Here is a 19,203-nt window from a genome sequence, read left to right as displayed (position 1 = left end):
GAGGGACTGGAGAGCTGGATTCTTCTCCTGACTTTTCCAGGTACATGCCACATAAATGTGAAAGCCAACTATTATTTTTGACATGCGGGTGGAACTTCATGAGCTTCTGAAGAGTGCTATAAACATTAACATAGAAAAGAGCCTGGGTACTAATGAAAAGCATTGTTTCAATGAATCACGGCTCAATTTTAGAAACAGAAAACAGAGCTAAGGAGAATAGTTGAAAACTGAACAGCTGCTTTGGGGAAAAGGGAAAATTTTCAAATGTATTTTAGTAAAAAAAAAATGATTTATTATAAAAAATTTCAAACCTATACAAAAGTACAGAATCATTTTTATGCCATGTACCCTGTCCTAGTTTAAATAATTATCAACATACGTCCAGTCTTGTTTTTTGTTTTTTTAAAATATATCTTCATTGATTTCAGAGAGAGGAAAGGAGAGGGAGAGAGAGAGAGAAACATCAATGATGAGAGAGTCATTGATCGGCTGCCTCCTGCACACCCCCGACCAGGGATCGAGCCCACAACCCAGGCATGTGCCCTGACTGGGAATTGAACCCTGACTGCCTGGATCCTAGGTCAATGCTCAACCGCTGAGCCACGCCTGGTTGGGCCCAATCGTGTTGTGTTTTTTTAAGTTGAATTTATTGGGGTTACATTGGTTAATAAAATTATATAGGTTTAAGGTATATAATTCTATAATACATTATCTGTATGACCTCAAAAATACCACATCCCACTGGATTATGTTAAACTTCAAACATTATATCATTTCATCTAGAAGTTCTTCAAAATATGTCTGTACAAGATAATAACTCTATTAAAAACAATCACAAAAGCATGCACATATATATGTGATTTATCCTAGAAAATACTCCATAATCTACATTTTGCTAACTGCATCCCCATGGTGTTATTTAACATGTTCCTTTTTGTCTCGTACTTCCTGTAAACTGGTGTTAGACCAAAAAGCTTGATCAGATTTAGTTTTAATTATTCTTGGCAATAATCATAAAAATCATGTCTTTTGTCTCCCTACTGCATCTCACCAGGAAGCATATTATCTGATTATCTCTCTTTTCATAATGTTAAAAGATTGATTAATTGGTTCAGATGTTATCAACCTGACTCATCCACTAGAAAGTGAGGGATCACTTTTATGGGTGTATATAAACTGCCAAGAAACAAGCTCACACCATTTCAAAAAGGCATAGAGCATTTTTGGAAAAGGCTGCCTCCATACTCCCAGCTATGCGGGTCTTCTGACGTGGGATTTGGTTACAACTATTCTGAGGTGAGGGTCAAAAACAAAAAGCCTGAGGTCGCCTGCTATGCGTAAGGAGGGCCACTTCTCTAGAATACCCTTTTTAGAACTGTGAACAAAATGAAGTTCAGTGCCAGTACCTTCTCCATTAGCAATTCCCTCTATGTTTCCAATCTTCCCCCCCATTCCTTACCTAAGGGGAGTTTCTAATTTGACCCATTTCTAAGACTAGTATATGGCACATCAATAGGCTCCCTTTTCTGGAATGATAGGCCATATCCAATATTTACTCTCCCCTATAAAAGTGTCCAAGGAGCCAGTCACGCACTGGCCCCAGTTACTGTCTACATCAGTTGGTCTATTGGAAAGCATTCCTGAAACATTTAATATGTACAGGCATTGTGCTAGGCTCTGACTAAACAGGCATATCCTACTCTCATAAAGTGTTTCAGAGAAGATACATATGAAATAAGAAATTAGGTAAAGAATTAAAATGTGCAAAGTTTGCTAAAAAGGTGAAGAGTGCTATGATAATCTACAATGAGAGCCTCTGATATAACTTCAGAAATCAAGAAAGGTTTATCATTCCCGAAGAAGGAGCAGAACTGTGGGCCTGGTTCTATGAAATGGCACCGGAATGAGTCTCAAATTTCTCGAGTAATCGCTCCGTTAAGATTATCATCTCGCATTGCCCTAATATTCGGCCCAAAAGAAGTCACATTAAACATCACATGAGAAACTCATAAATTACCTAAATTGTTATTGCAGATAAAACAAACGATGGCAATATCAGGGCATCAGTCTCTGTAGTAAGCTCCAAAATAACAGTCTGGTCCCTTTGATAGGCTCTTGTTAAAAAGGTCAACCTCGTTTTAAACAATTATTCATAAGCATTCAGTACAGGGCTATCGCATAGATTAGAAGAAAAATGTGGACATGGATTATGTTGAAAGATTTTCTATGCAATTTTTTGAAAAACCTATGGAGATCTAATAGAAAATATAGATCAATACAGGTAACACTACAATAGAATCTTGGATTGTCGCACAATTAGGCTTTTAGTTTGACAGAATAATGTAAGAGGACCTGAGTTAAAATTTCAGTTCTACTTATAAGTTCTATGACCTTGAGGCTGTTACATGATATCTCAATGCCACACCTCTTCTTGTGACAAGGCATAATAATAGCTCCTCCCAAGGGTGGTAGTGAGGCTTAGGTGAGATGATGCATCCAAATATTCAATATCATAGCAAACACTTATTAAGTATTAGCTATTATTATTACTGATAAATGCAGACCAATAGCTCATTTAAACCCTGAAAGCCAGGCTTAGTGGTGAGTGAAAGCAGAATTCTGTAGTTGGTCTAATACTAAATAGCATTTTTATTAGTTCATTGAAAAATTCTAACTCATGTGTATTAGGCAGGTTACTTTGCATCTTTGAGCTTCATTTCCTCATCTATGTAAAAGCTATATTAATATCTACCTTAAAGGATAGATATACAAATCAAATAGCCCAGAAATAGATCCATCCATATATGCTCAATATTTTCACAAAAGAGCTAAGATAATTCAATGGAAAAGGAGTCTTCAGAACAAATATTGTTGGAACAACTGGATGACCATATGCAAAAAAATGTATTTCAACCTATATAAAAACTAACTGAAAATGCATTATAAATTAAATGTAAAATCTAAGAATATAAAATTTCTAGAAAAAGAATAGAAAAAAATCATTGTGATCATGGGTTAGAGAAAGATCTCTTACATACAATATCAAAAGTACAATCCATAAAAAATATTGATATATTGGACTTTACAAAAAATAAAATGTCTGCTCTGTGAAAGGTACTGTTAGTAGAATAAAAGGAAAAACCATAGACGGGCAGGAAAAAAATGTTTGCGAACCATGTATCTGATGATAAAAGACTTGTATTCAAACTGTATAAAGAAGTCTCAAAACTCATTAAGAAAATGAACACCCAAAATGAAAGATGAACAAACAATTTGAGCAGACAGGTCACTGAGGAAGATAGACAGATGGCAATTAAGCACATGACAAGCACATGAAAAGACGTTCAAAATCATTATCCATTAGAAAAATGCAAACAGAAACCATGAGATACTACTATACACCTACTTGAATGTCTAAAATAAAAAAGCCTGACAATACCAAGTGCTGACAAGGATATAAAGTAACTGGAATTCTCATAAACTGCTTGTAGGAATGCAAATTGTGCAGACATTTGGAAAACAGTTTAGTTCTTATATCATTAATCAAGCATATACTTAACACATAACCCAGTAATCCCACTCCTAGGTATTTACCCTAGAGAAATAAAAAGTTATGTTCACACAAAAACCTGTCCATGAATGTTTATAGCAACATTATTCATAATTTCCAAAAATTTTAATACAATTAAATATCCCCCAAATGGTGAATGGATAAAACAAGTATGGTACATCCATACAATGGAGTACTACTCAGCAATACAAAGAAATGAACTACCCATATCACCCTAAGTAAAAGAATCCAGATTCACAAGATTCAATTTACATCCCTTTCTGGTTAAAGCAAAATTATAGGGATAGAGAGTAGAGGTGGGGAAGGGATTAACTAACTATAAAGGGCTTAAGGAAATTTTGATAAAATGGTTCCATACCTTGGCTTTGGTGATAGTAACGTGACTATACAAGCTTATCAAAATGAATGGAACTGCACACCAGAGAGTGACTTTCAATGTGTGTAAATCAGATCACAATAAAATAATTTCCCAATTAAACTGGTTTTTAGTGGTGGGAGTTCTATGGTAGCTATAATAACAGTGCCAGTTTATCTTGAAAAATCTTGTCAAAAATTACTGATATTTCCTGGGAGTGTTTTATTTTAGGTAATTAATACAATAATTGGGCCAGAAAACAAACAAATGAAAACCAACTGCATGGGGTTGTACAAGGATTAAATGAGAGGATGTGTGCACAATACCCCATTATACTGCTGTGCTCAACAGGCACACAGCTAAAAGATGGTTCCCACCTCTGGACACCGCATTTTAGGAAGATCACTGACAAACTGAACTGGGCAACCAAAGCAAAAGTGTCATATGAAGAACTGAAGGAACTGACAATGCTCTGCTGGTGATGTCCACTCCTACCAATGGTACATTATTTGTCTTACTCAAGAATTCCTCACCCAGTCTGTTAGTTTGATCTCAAAGTGTTTCTTGAGGGATCCATTCATGTTCTCAAAGTAATTTACATCAAATACCAAGGCAATTCTGAAATTGAGCTTTTTGTGCTTGTGCAAATCTTCCCATCATTAAAACATTCTCAACAACGTTTAGAATTAACAAAAACGCCTCTCCAACCACTGCTCTTTCTCTTTTATTGAAAACTTGCTTATATTCTTTCCTGCGCTCCATCTTTAATCTACCCAGATCACTTCATTGAAACGTGCTGTCTACAGCCCCCAATGGAATCCAAGCTATAGCTGATGCACAATATTCAGTTCTTTTCAAACGAGCTCTAGGCAGCTCTCAACATCTTCATGCAACTTTCTCTTCCATTGGTTTCTGTGACATCCACTCTCTTTATAACCCTCATGTCCTCATCTCAGTCCCTGTTGTCAGCTGATTGGCTCCCCAAATCCATTCTCTGCTTCTTCAATAAAAGTCAAGTTTTAGCTGGGCACATGGCCACTAGGTCTGGCCAGGTAGCTACGTTGAAAAGAAGAGATATGTGCAATTTTTGTGTCACTTTTTAAAAGAGAAACTCCTTAAGTTCTACTCTCTTTCTTTTCTTTCCCCCAATGTCATCAGAAAGCTGGTAAGGAGCTGTGACAGCGCACCCGAAGGAATGTTGGGACAACAAGCTGGAGAGCCTGGGTCTCGAGTGATGTCACAGAGCAGAACCACTTGTTCACCCTGATTGCCTGTTCTCCTTAGACTGTTTTGTAGAAAGAAATATCATTTTACCTGCCATTTTTGGGGGGGGGGATCATCTTGGTATAGTCAGTTTATCCCATACCTAATACATAAAAACTTTGACATATAATAGTAGGATTTTGCTGAAAAAACCTGAAATACGTGGCATTCACTTGGTGGTCAGGAAGTCAGTGGCAACAAACACACACATACAGAAACACGCACACACAAAGGTTTTGTAGGCTTGGAAGCTGGTAGCCTTTGTTACACCATGGTAAGACATTTTATAAAACTGTCACATAAACTAAGTAGGAAGGGATACCCCTTTCCCACAGAACCAAGGGCAAACACTCAGAAGGAGCCAGAATGTAAGTATATGTTGACTACACCTGATGTTTTCTCTCACTGTAAAAAGGAGATAGATTGACATTTGACCAGTTTGCAACCAGCTCCTTTAAGGGAGACCCCCCATACCTGCAGCCTGTAATGTATATTAACCAGCAGCCTTTAACTTGGAACCTTGTTGAGTGGGAAAAGCCAACTACTACTCACCAAAGAGCAGGAAATAAGACTCCAGGACTCTTTTAAGCTTCTTCTGTTAAACACATTAAGTCCTCTAGACCAGAAAACAGAAGCCAACCCCATGGTAGATCTATTATTTCTGATGGTGTCAACATAGACACTCAATGTGTGACTTTTATCCACAAAATTGACAACTGTGCTCATCTCATGCTCTCTCCATTGCCTCCACCCTGGACCAAGTTATCATCATCTCTTGCCAAGAATACTAAAAAAGCCTTAAAACCGGATTTCCTAAATCCACACTTCCAATTCAGAGCTGAGAGTCACAGACACTTTAAATAAAGTAAATTTAATCATGCTGTATCTGTTTAAAAGATCACAGCTCTTCAAGTGTACTAGAAAAAAAATAGACCAAACATTCAACAGGACCTATGAGGCCTTGCGAGATCTAACCTCAAACCACCACCTCTCCAGAATTATTTTTTTAATAAACTTATTCTTAGGACATCCCAAATAAACTACTTGCACCCAAATTCTTAATCTCAGGGTTTCCTCCTTGTGGAACTAAGCCAACATCCATATAGCCAGGTCATTTTAGAAATTGAAACAGAAGGTAATCTGGGAATATGTATTAAAATATTAAAAGTGGATCTCCTTAACCCCAGGATTTTCAATCTTAAGACTATGTCTTACAGAAATAAGAGCATGGGTATGTAAGTATACATGTGTAAGAGTTCTTGTAAAATTATTTTAAAATCATTAAACCTGGAAACAAACTGGGTATACAAAAAGAGAGTGTTTAAAAGAAATATTATATCCATAATATTAAACATCACACAACTATTAAAAAAATAAGTTGTCTTAATTTACTAAGCAGGAAATATGTTTCTATCAAGTGAAAAATAATTACCAGAGGATGTGTAAAAAGTATTTTGATCTTTTAAAAAAGGAAAGTAAATCTACTTGTATTTGTGTGTGTATGTTTCTATAATCAAGATAAAAATACAGAAGCATAAATATCAAAGAGTTTAAGTCAAATATCACAATGTGGGCTCTGAGCAGGAGAGAGATTTCCCCTATTTTCACATCTTTTTTTAAATTATTAGTTACAGAAGTGATATAGAAATACACAAAATGAGTATTGAGGTTAGATACTTACTCCAGTATATCAATTTCGCTACTCAAGCAAAAGCAATAGGGAAAATATTCAAGTGATAACAATAATTAGATTTTAAAATTGTGCTTATTAGGAAATGTAAGAGATCTTCAAACCTAAGAAGAGTAATATGCATGAGGCCCAAATGTTCAGCATATCTACTCTAGGAATAAAAATGAAAGGCCCTGAGGGAAGAAACAAACAAACAGAACAAAAAAAGAGAGAGAGCCTGTGTTGTCTATATTGAAGACTTTAAAGTTGGTGATGGCTTGATGTTTGTGACTTGCCTTTGACAGAGCAGCACTAGCCACAGCTGGCTCTGGAGCCGCGGCTGCCGCAGGCTTGTATCACCTGGGACCGCATTCTTTCAGAGCCATGCCTCCTGGACAGGTTCGGCCTCTCATGTCACACTTGTAGCTGCTGCCCTGGGGCTTTCTAGACTTCCAGAAATGGAGCCCTGACTCTCATACATGCATGTGCAACCTCCAAGTGCAGGAGAACTGGCACCCCATGATCAGTTGTTTGCTTATTTTTACAAAAGAAAACACTGGGAGCATAAACTAAAATTATCTGTATGGGGTGGAGTTAAAAGAAACATAGCGAGGCATATAAGGATAGAAATGAGAATGTTATGAATACTATTTTGTATAAAGTTTTCTGAACCATGTAATCCTTTTTACATAATCCACACAAATTTAAATGAAAAAGTGAACCCCCAAATTGCAAACAAATTTTACTGTCCATATATTCAAATGAATAGCCTAATCATGAAGATAAACATTATTCCAAGTGACTTTTGAGCACACTACTCTGGCTATACCTGCTTTATTATTCTACAGTTTCAAAAGAAAAATAGCAATTGGCAAAGAAATCTTTAATTTGATTTAGATACAATATGGTTTTGTAATTTAGAAACCACTATATATATATATGATAGGAAAAAGTATAGATATGTATGCCACATATATAATAATCCAAGAAGTCAATAAACACTATAATATTAAATTTAAGTGAAAATATTAATTGGAATTCAAAATACACACACACACAAACATATACACACACACACACACACACACAGCCTAGCTATCCACTGAAAAGTAGTAGAAGTATCAACATTCCTGTAGCAATGAGCAAATGATCATGGGCTGCTTGGGACAATGGTTGCTTTCAGATCTAGGAGTAGGAAAGTAGAAGGTGAGCCTAAGGTCTTTAATTATGCCAGAAAGCAAGAAGATGTTTGAAAAATAATGGAACTTTGAATATCATTTGAAAACAAACAAACAAAAAAGGTATTTTAGGACAACTGAAGAAATTTCAATGCAAACTGGATGCTACGGTTAATTTGTTAAGGATATTGTGCATATGGAGGAGAGTCCCTATTTTTAGGAACTATATGCTGAAATATTCAGGGATGGACTGCTATAATGCAAATATCTTATTTTCAAATGATTCAGAAAATACGCTATTATAGATACACATATAAATATAAACAAAATGACATGGCAAAAATAATATTTACAATTATAGTAGGTAAGTGGCGGGTATATGTGTGATCCTTGTACTAATCTTCCAGCTTTTCAGTATGCCTGACATTTCTATATTTAAAAGATGGGGGAAAAATTATGTCAATACATGCCCAGTATAGGCAAAGAATAGGAAATAAGCTGGTGTTCCCCAAGGGCATTTTAATCCTCTGATTTTAGAATAACAGAAAAAGAGATTGGGAGTAGTGGTTACAGACAATAAAAGAAAAAAATGGAGGGAATTAAAAGCCAGCTTCCTATAAGCCAGGATGACAAGAGCTTGCTCATTAGATGAGCGCGATGACCTTCACTGGGCCCCATTTGCGCCGTCACCTGGCATGGGGACGTCAGTGTAGCTTGTCAGGCGCACGGAGGGCCCGGAGGGGGCCGCCCGGGCTGGAGGCGCAGTTAACGCGGGCCCGGCGCCTGCCCTCCTTCCCCCGCCCAGGGGCCGCGGGCCTGCCCGGCACGTCGAGGCTAAAGATCCGAAAGGGGGGCAGCCGCTGCCACACAGGCCCAGTCAGCAGACCGTTCGCGAGGGGATGAGTTATCAACGAAACAGACCCAGATGTCTGCAGGGACTAGGAAGGAGGCATAAGTCACTTATCAATATGTTCCTTAGTAATTTAATTCTACACACATGTGGATATGTTATACATCATGTATATATACATGTGTGTGTATATATGTATGTATACGTGTGTGTGAGCAATTCACATCCAAGAAAAAACAGGAAATAAGGACGAATCTGAAAATATTTTACTGGAGAATAAAATTTGTCGATAGTCCAGATCAAAGAAAGAACACTTAGAGCAGACATCAACTGAGTTGAGCACATAGCTTCCTTAAGCCTTAAAGAATATAAGCAAAATCTTGAGATCGAAATTGTGGATATGTTGAAAAGCTTTTCAAAATAATTTTAAATCAGGTGGATTTTACTCAATCTCAGTTCAGTTGTAAATGTAACAAAGAAAGCAAGGAAGAGGCAGAAATCCACTAAATATTAAAATATTAGAAAATAGTGGGAGTGAAGTTAGGATAATTCTTCCAAGAAACTGAACTACGGTGAGATTCCATTTATATGCCCCTGATAGGTTATAAGGTGTCAGACTAACAGTTATCATGTATAACATACATAAATTACCAACTTTTTTTTTTCCTAGGAGAAGCACTTCAAACCACAGCCCTCTTATAATTTGTTGCCTATCAGGTAGAGCGGTCTTCTTTTTAAAAAATATATATTTTTATTGATTTCAGAGAAGAAGGGAGAAGGGGAGAGAGAGAAACATCAACCGGGAATCGAACTGCGATCGCCTAGATCCTAGGTCGACGCTCAACGGCTGAGCCACGCCGGCCAGGCTAGATTGCCAATTTTTAATAAAAGTTTTATCGATATTTAAATTAGACTTATTACTCTAAACTACACAATCCTTCTTTGATGATTCAGAAAGCTTTTGGGGACTTGATAGAGTTTTACATACAGAGATTGAGCTAAATAATAATTATCATACACTATGCTATCTAACTAGTTTTTCCAACAAAAGAAGTTGAGCCGGTCTCGTGCAGAAATGGGGAACGCGGAGGCAGGGAGCACACTGTGCATGTCAGTGTCACTGCTCATCTGCGTTACAAACTAACAGATGTCTGAGTGAAAGTGCGCGGTCAGTCTGTTCTCTGGTGCTGCCGTGAAGGTAATTATGTGACCTGTGTTGGACAAGTCACCTAATCTCTCTGGGTATCAGTTTTTATATTTATGAAATGAAGACAGTATGTTACCGGATAATACCTAAACTACAACTCAGCTTTAAACTTTTTACCTTTTATGACTTATTACCTCTCTCTAAAGTCATTCATCCTCAACAGGAATGAAGCAGATAAGCAGGCACCAAAGAAAGCAAAAGTGATTATTGGATTCTTGTACTTTTTTTTTTTCTTTTTCTTTTCTTCCTTCCTTCCTTCCTTCCTCTCCTTCTGTTCCTTCCAGTCCTTCCTCCCTTCCTTCTCTTTTATAAGATTTAGGCAATATTCCTTGTTTAACTAATAAACATCAACTACAATATAGGATATTATGGTAATTATAACAGCCTATCAAATATTCTGGATTGTCACAAAATATGCAGATCCTATTCCCCACATTAATTTCCTAAATCTCTTACTATCAATAGATATCAACCAATGGCATCATTGTACTAATAACACCCTAAATTAGTTCTAGCTCAAATGTAATTATGCTATAATAAAGCAATTTCTTATCATAATTCATGTGCTTATGGGTTTCCTTTGATCATCCTAAAGTCCTGATAAAATAATACTGAAATCTTTGAACCTTAAGAAGATATAGTGTTAGACACAAAATAAAAGATTGTATCTAGCTTAATTTTAAACCGTGATTCTTTGTTCATATAATAATTTTCCTATTTACTCTGCCAAATGATAGGAGCAGAAGAAAGCTTTAACCCCAAGCTTTTGGGGGGGGAATTAGACAATTGCCAATATTATCACCTCAATGCCAATTTTATGGCAAAAAGCCCATGCTATCTCAGTCTCTGGCTCTCCCACGGCTTTTCATCCAGAGGCTGATAGGCAGTAGCTTTCCATCACCTTCCAAGTGAGCTGGGGAGGCCAGTCCCCCAGGGCTCCCTGCAGTTCTAACAGAGCAGGGGCAGGTTGCTCTGCCTCCCAATGCCTGCCACTGGGGCTGTGCAAAAATGCAGCCTCACTAATAGAAGCACAATATGCAAGGTGCCAGCGCATCTCCGTGATTTACAATATGTCTAATGAGCAAGCCCAATGAAGAGGTTGTTGTCTACCATAAAACCAGATGGATGTAAGCAGTGATTAGAAGCAATTAACTCTATTCAGCACTAAATAACTTTCCATCATTAATGTACATTTTTCCACCTCATTAGAGGTGCAGAGGAGAGCATGGGGTAAGGAGCACTCCATTTGAATTTCAGATATGCATATGTTTGGAGAGAAAAACCCCACAAATTTGCAAGGAAAACGCAATACCTGTTAAGAGAAGCCTCCTTTTGAAGCCATTTTGTTTCATCAACACTGGTGCTGACACAGTGAATTTCACCCCCCACCCACCAGGCCCTCGGTGAATAGGAAATGCATGAAGTTAACGTCAGTGAGAAACACAAGAAGTTACAAAAAAAACCCAAAACCAAGGATAATGGACATAGGTTTTCTTCTGCTTTGCTTCCAATATAATAGTATGCTTTCAGTGATTGGTAATGTCATTTAAAAGTATAACTCTATAAAGTATCACATTGATTATCTAAGATACATCGGAAGAATTCCAGCCTGAGTGATCAGAAGAGTACCTGAATCTTTCTTTACATCCTACAGTAGCATCTCAGTCACTTGATGGACTTACCAAGTAGAAGGCTTTTGCTAATTGATAAGATTAATTCAAAAATAAACTATATCTCTCCCCTCCCAAAAAGGAAACTTTCAAAATTTACTAAGTTCTTAAAATAATGTAGGAAATGTTAAAATAATGTAGGTCACGTGCTTACCATGCAATATTAAGTGAATAAAGAAGATACGCTATGATCCCAAATATATGAAAAAATAAACTCAAGAAAAATATTGGAAATAAACTAAACTAATATTAATGACCATTCTAGATAATGGAATTTGCCGGCCATATTTCCCATATTAATTTCCTAAATCTCCTACTACCAATAGATATCAACCAACGGCATCACTGCACTAATAACATCACCATTAGTTCTAGCTCAAGTGTAATTATACAATAATAAAGCTATTCCTTTTTTCCTTTATTTTTTCCTTCATTTTTCCTACTCATATTTCCCAACTTTTCTACAATGGACACTTATTTGTTCATTTATCTCTCGCTTTGCTCCCCAAAGGATTTAAAATAATTTGAAGAATAGAAATAATTGAGTTAGTAGGTGTTTTGTAAAAATGAATATAGAACTAGTAGACCAAGGCCTGGCTGGTGTGGTTCAGTTGGTTGGGTGTCAGTCGTCCTGTGCACCAAGAGGTCACTGGTTCCATTCCTGGTCAGGCACATGCCCCAGTTTCAAGCTTGATCCCCAGCAGGGGACCTGCAGGAGGCAGCTGATTGATGTTTCTCTCTCACATTGGTTTCTCTCTCCCTCTCCCTTCTTCCCTCTCTAAAAAATCAATAAAAGCATAGTTTAAAAAAAGTAGTAGAGCAGAGTTGTTAAGAACATGTAATACATGTATATTTATTTCCCTTTGATGACTATGAGTTGATAACATTTACTGTTTTTCAAAGTTAGTGATATTTACTTCTTAAAATGCATTTAAAAAAATAATATTTATATCTCACATGTATATGACTTGTTCTTTGTCAGGTATTGTTCTAACTAATTTGTACATATTCAGTCACTTAACCTTCACTTGGTAACCCTCTGAAGTAGGGTTTATTATTATAAACAATCCCACCATGGTTAATTTAAAACTACCAACAATTTGCCAGCCTGATTGTAAAATTCCTGAAAATGTAACAATTGGCTCATGAAAACCAGCACAAGCCAGCTGCAGCACCTCACCTCACCTCACCTCACTTTTTATTAAAGGCATATGCCGAAGAGCTGGGCAGCCCAGAAATAAGCAGGAACATCAACAGCTCTGTTTCTAAAATGATGCCATCGACATGTACCCCCTTGTGGATACCGCTGATTGTCTCCAAATCCACCCCTAGCTTTGGTCATTTCTTTTTCCTAAAAAAGCACAATTTTGCGCGTTGTTCACACTCCCCCATCCCAGAGGGAGAAATGAAACAACAGGAGATAACATCTTTGACCACCCATCCTTACTAAATCTCACGTGAGGTTATCAATGCCATTGGTAACCTTCAAAATAAAAAGCCAGAGTGAGAGGCAACAGAATTTATTTGAGATCAAAGAATTGCAATCCTGGGAAGCGCTGATTCAGGCAAGAAACCTGAAGAATGTTCCAATTATGGGGTGAACACAAGGGGTTTTTAATGACAAAAGGAAGGGAAATCATAGTTATTCTCTAGCTACATTTGGCTGTTTATTGATTCTAAAGGATGTCCATAATTATCAGTCCTCGTGGTCATGACATCTGCTTTATTGTTAGCTTTACAAACAGTTGTTGGTAAGACAATGTTGGTTTGGTCCAGTCCAAAGGTTATTTTGCCCAGTTCAAACATTCTAAAGTTTCAAAAAATAAGATGTGCAAGGCAGTTCCTCTGGGATATCAGTTCCAATTCCATTCTGAAATGGCTCCATTTATATAATTTTACACCATCAGTGGTATAAGCAGTTGAAACTTTCTTGTAATTGGAGCCAAAAAGCATCTCAATGAATCCAGGGTTACACTTAGAAAATACACAATAACCTACATGATGCACCTGGCTCCTGGGCTCAAGCCAGGCTTACCCATCTCTCTGTAGATCCCTAAAGCTCGCTGCATACAAAACTCACATTCTGTGGCTCTGGTACCAAAGGGCCCTGTGAGGAGAGAATCAGGCGAGGCAGAGGTAGATGGAAAACAGCATTAGCTGCCTAGAGCTCAGTGGAGGAGAGTCCCAGAGAGGAAAATGAATGGGAAAACACCTTTAAAGGGGGGCCACATTGGTGTGGCACAGTGGAGAGTTAATTCTTGCGCATGAAATGTTGCCCGTGAAGGCGAGCAATTAAAATCAGGTGAAGTTAGTCTTATGACCCAGCAACTCCATTTCTGGGAATATATCTGAAGAAACCCAAAACACTGATTCAAAGAATATCTGCACCCCTATGTTCATAGCAGCACAGTTTAGAGGGGAGGGGCTTGGGGGGCTGGGAGTAAAAGGTGAAGGGATTAAGCAAAAAAACAAACAAACAAAACTCATAGGGATAAATAGTGATGGAAGGAGACTTGACTTTGGGTGGCAAACACACACTACAATATACAGATGGTGTCTTACATTATAAAATTGTACACTGGAAACCTGTATAATTTTATTAACAAATGTAACCCCAATAAGTATATAAAGAAACTAGATGAAGTTAGTTAATTGCAAGCATATCAAAAACAAGTGGAGAAGTGAGGGATGAAAGGAGTTCTATGCACTGTCTCACCCAATTTGAAAGCAACATGACATAGAAAATAAATAGCTGGAACTCATTCAGAAAGATCGGCCTATAAACGCCCCCCTCTTCCACATCATATCTTAGCATATGAGCTATAAAATATTCAACTATATCAAAAACATACAAATAAATCAGTTTAACTGTGCTTTAATGTTACAAAGTTTTGGTACATAAAATAAAGCCATATAAAATCTAAAGCTAAAGCTTGCTTTCCTTGGCATTGTGTGCATAGAATGGGAAAGCTTATGCTGATGAAACTTCAAATATTAATTTTAGGAAAAGGGCTTTTGCAAATCTGAACCTGCAAATAATTTCAAATAGGCAGTCAGACCATGTTATACTCCTAAATCATGGCACTGATCATTACTATCCTAAAGAAAGCTAAATCTGCCACAAATCACATCTACTGATCACTTCTACCATCTATATCTCTGGCCCATATATACTTGCCTGCCTGTGAATATCTGCAGCATGCAGCTGAATAGCTGAACCCCAAAGCTTTGACTTCATTGCCACTCCTGCCTGTCCCAGGAATATAGCTGGCTCCCTATGCTCTTAGGAGTTGCTGAAGTTAATTTGCTAGCTTGATAGCCCTATCTGATACCCCTGTAACTATAAAAATAATTAACCAGCATACTTTTTTATATCCTGGAATCAATGCATAAGTAAGTGAGTGTCCAGTTTAGGTGGTGAGTACCATATATAATGTTACAAAGAATGAAGAGAATAGTATACAATGTGGTCTCTGACCCAAGGAATTCACAGCTTAATTGTAAAGATAATATCAAGATTTATGGACAAAGTCAAACATAAGACATTATACGACGTATAATACTCAAGAAAGACAGGAATTCCTAGTCTACCCAGAATTCAGCTTTTAACCAACCCCAGCCCTTACAACCCAGGGAGGAAGCAAAAAACAAACCAACCCTGACACATCCTGTCACATTGCAGATCACAAGGCCTTTATAGAAACGGGAGTCACTTGGAGATTATTTCTACTTTCATAATAGCCTAACAAAGTCGGCTACACAATTCAAGGAGACGACTGCTTTCAAAGCAACGAAATAGGCCTTGGGGGCAATGATGGCACCGAGCTCAAAAAGAGCAGGCAAACTTTAATAATAGGGGGATAGTCCTACACATTTCAACGATCCCTAAGAGCACTGCTTTCCAAATAAAAATTATTGTTCATGATGATGAGCCTGAATCATCAAGAAAGTATGAAATTAGAACAACCTGCTTCGATGGCAAGGAGGCGTATAAAATTACCTCTGAAAATGTTTCGTGCAGAATGTTTAAGTTGCAGGGCTCACGGCAGGGGATCGCAATCCAGGATTCCTCATGCTCCAGTATTTAAGGTGGTAGAGGTTTCACTGCACATTTCTGTTCTAGAAAATGTCAGGGAAACACCTGGCACTGGCAGTCTATTCATGCTCATGAGAGGAGCTCTCCTAAGTGGTACATGTTGGCATTTCTTTCCGGAATGTTTTCCAAGAGGAAGCGCTGTTACCCTCCCCTCGGGGGAAGCCTCCCCAGCGGCCGTAAGGAGCCGGCTGGTTCTAGGCCTTTTAAAGGACGGCCCTCGAGGCTTTGCTTGCGGCCCTTTCCTCCCGCAAGCGTCCCCCCGGGCAGCATGCTGGGCAGCGCCTGGCAGCTGCCTGCCCCACCGTCTGGCAACTCCAGCCTGCGGGGGGAGACGGGGGACCAGGGCCCCCGCACGCGCAGCACAAGGAAAGGAGCAGAAGGAACACATCCCCGGACACAGGCTTGCCTCCGCACACGGCATGGGAGACGGGCCGTGTGAGCACACGTGCACATGTGTGCACACCGCATGCCGGGGCCAGAGCACCTCTATATGCACACACGGTGTGCATCCCATATGCTCTCTCTCTGCAGCACACACGTGCCGCTGAGAATAACCACTGTGAAAAAAAATTACATTCTTCCCAAAGACAAATTATCCAGCGGAAATAAGAATATATGGAATTTAACGATGATAAACTCTCATCTGCGCCTGCCTTTATTAAAACACGCTTATGAAAATATCTAGCGTCTCGTGTTGCATGGATATAAAAAGTCTTCCTTTTCCCAAAGCCCCTGCTTTACATGGCTCAGCCAGTGTCACTGCGCTGGCTCTGGACTCGGCCCGCGCAGCCCAAGGTCTAAAGCAGCGTGACAAACACCGAAGGCCTTCGGGGTGGCCCGTGGGTGCCGCGAGGAGCACAAAGCGCAGCGCAGGGGAGCAGGGGGCAGGGGAGCAGGGGAGCAGGGGAGCAGGGGAGCAGGGGAGCAGGGCAGCAGGGGAGCAGGGGAGCAGGGCAGCAGGGGAGCAGGGCAGCAGGGGGCAGGGGAGCAGGGGGCAGGGGAGCAGGGGAGCAGGGGAGCAGGGGAGCAGGGGGCAGGGGAGCAGGGCAGCAGGGGAGCAGGGGAGCAGGGCAGCAGGGGAGCAGGGGAGCAGGGGAGCAGGGCAGCAGGGGAGCAGGGGAGCAGGGCAGCAGGGGAGCAGGGGAGCAGGGCAGCAGGGGGCAGGGGAGCAGGGGGCAGGGGAGCAGGGGAGCAGGGGAGCAGGGGGCAGGGGAGCAGGGGAGCAGGGCAGCAGGGGAGCAGGGGAGCAGGGCAGCAGGGGAGCAGGGGAGCAGGGGAGCAGGGCAGCAGGGGAGCAGGGGAGCAGGGGGCAGGGGAGCAGGGGGCAGGGGAGCAGGGGAGCAGGGCGCAGGGGGCAGGGGAGCAGGGCAGCAGGGCAGCAGGGCAGCAGGGCAGCAGGGCAGCAGGGGAGCAGGGGAGCAGGGCAGCAGGGGAGCAGGGGAGCAGGGGAGCAGGGGAGCAGGGGAGCAGGGGGCAGGGGGCAGGGGAGCAGGGGAGCAGGGGAGCAGGGCAGCAGGGCAGCAGGGGAGCAGGGGGCAGGGGAGCAGGGGGCAGGGGAGCAGGGCAGCAGGGGAGCAGGGGGCAGGGGGCAGGGGAGCAGGGGAGCAGGGCAGCAGGGGAGCAGGGGAGCAGGGCAGCAGGGGAGCAGGGGAGCAGGGCAGCAGGGGAGCAGGGGAGCAGGGCAGCAGGGAGCAGGGGAGCAGGGGGCAGGGGGCAGGGGAGCAGGGGAGCAGGGGAGCAGGGGAGCAGGGCAGCAGGGCAGCAGGGGAGCAGGGGGCAGGGGAGCAGGGGGCAGGGGGCAGGGGAGCAGGGGAGCAGGGGGCAGGGGAGCAGGGGAGCAGGGGGCAGGGGAGCAGGGGAGCAGGGGAGCAGGGGAGCAGGGGAGCAGGGCAGCAGGGGAGCAGGGGAGCAGGGCAGCAGGGGGCAGGGGAGCAGGGGGCAGGGGAGCAGGGGAGCAGGGCAGCAGGGGGCAGGGGAGCAGGGGGCAGGGGAGCAGGGGAGCAGGGGGCAGGGGAGCAGGGGAGCAGGGGAGCAGGGGAGCAGGGGAGCAGGGCAGCAGGGGAGCAGGGGAGCAGGGCAGCAGGGGGCAGGGGAGCAGGGGGCAGGGGAGCAGGGGAGCAGGGCAGCAGGGGGCAGGGGAGCAGGGGGCAGGGGAGCAGGGGAGCAGGGGGCAGGGGAGCAGGGGAGCAGGGGAGCAGGGGAGCAGGGGAGCAGGGCAGCAGGGGAGCAGGGGAGCAGGGCAGCAGGGGGCAGGGGAGCAGGGGGCAGGGGAGCAGGGGAGCAGGGCAGCAGGGGGCAGGGGAGCAGGGGGCAGGGGAGCAGGGGAGCAGGGGAGCAGGGGAGCAGGGGGCAGGGGAGCAGGGCAGCAGGGGAGCAGGGGGGCAGGGGAGCAGGGGAGCAGGGCAGCAGGGGGCAGGATTCGCAGCACAGTCAGCGTGCAGTCGCTGCACCAGAGCCCCGGCACCGACCGAGTCGCTGAATCCTCGGCAAGCCCGTGTGCTCGGGACCGTCACTCTCGTCATTTTAAAGATAGGCAAAGTGGGGCTTAGCGAAATTAAATAACTCACCTAAGGGCGTGGGTTAAATAACTGGCACAGAGCTTGTCTTCTTAATTTCCACTTTACGCTGCCTCTTGGCCAGGGAAAGGGAAAACAACTCACATATGTAAAAGCATATATTATGCATATAGGGATAGAAAGCTTGTGATGCTACTCTGGGGGGTGGAAATTAAACTCTTCTTTTAGATTCTTTTATATCATTTCTTTACTGTAAGCAGTTGATATGTTTCATAATGCTGAAACATATACAATGTAATCTAAACTGGGTTACTGCGAATTCAGCTACAGTAAGTCTGATGTAAAACTTTAATTTAAAAAATAACTCCAAGTGTGTAAACTTAAATGGTTATTAAAATAATAAAAATTCCTATTTTCCCCCAGTGGTGTATTAACTTTGTTGAAATGTATCAGGACAATAATGGTTTACTGGTTCACAAAGACAACAATAAGCCCAATTCCTTCCCAGTGCTTGTGACACTCCCTGGGGGAGCTGGGTTGGGGAGTCAATCCATGTATCAACTATCTTAGGCCACCACAATACACTGAACACGCCTTCAGTGGCCTGAAAATGCAGGTGATTAAGCATGCAAAGGCCAAGTGACAAATGGCAGCTATCCCAACCATTTCTCAATGAAGACTTCTTGTTTAGAAATTTATAAGGAAGCAATCACTTAGTAAGATCTATCACCCACTTCAAAAGCTTCAATTATTCATCTCACTAACACATTGAGCTCAATTCTCCTTGGTATCTAAATTGCTTCCTGATATTAATTTAAGGGCTTGGGG

This window comes from Miniopterus schreibersii (genome assembly GCF_964146895.1).
Source record: "Miniopterus schreibersii genome assembly, chromosome: 1".
Lineage (NCBI taxonomy): Eukaryota > Metazoa > Chordata > Mammalia > Chiroptera > Miniopteridae > Miniopterus > Miniopterus schreibersii.
Note: the sequence above shows the minus strand (reverse complement) of the source record.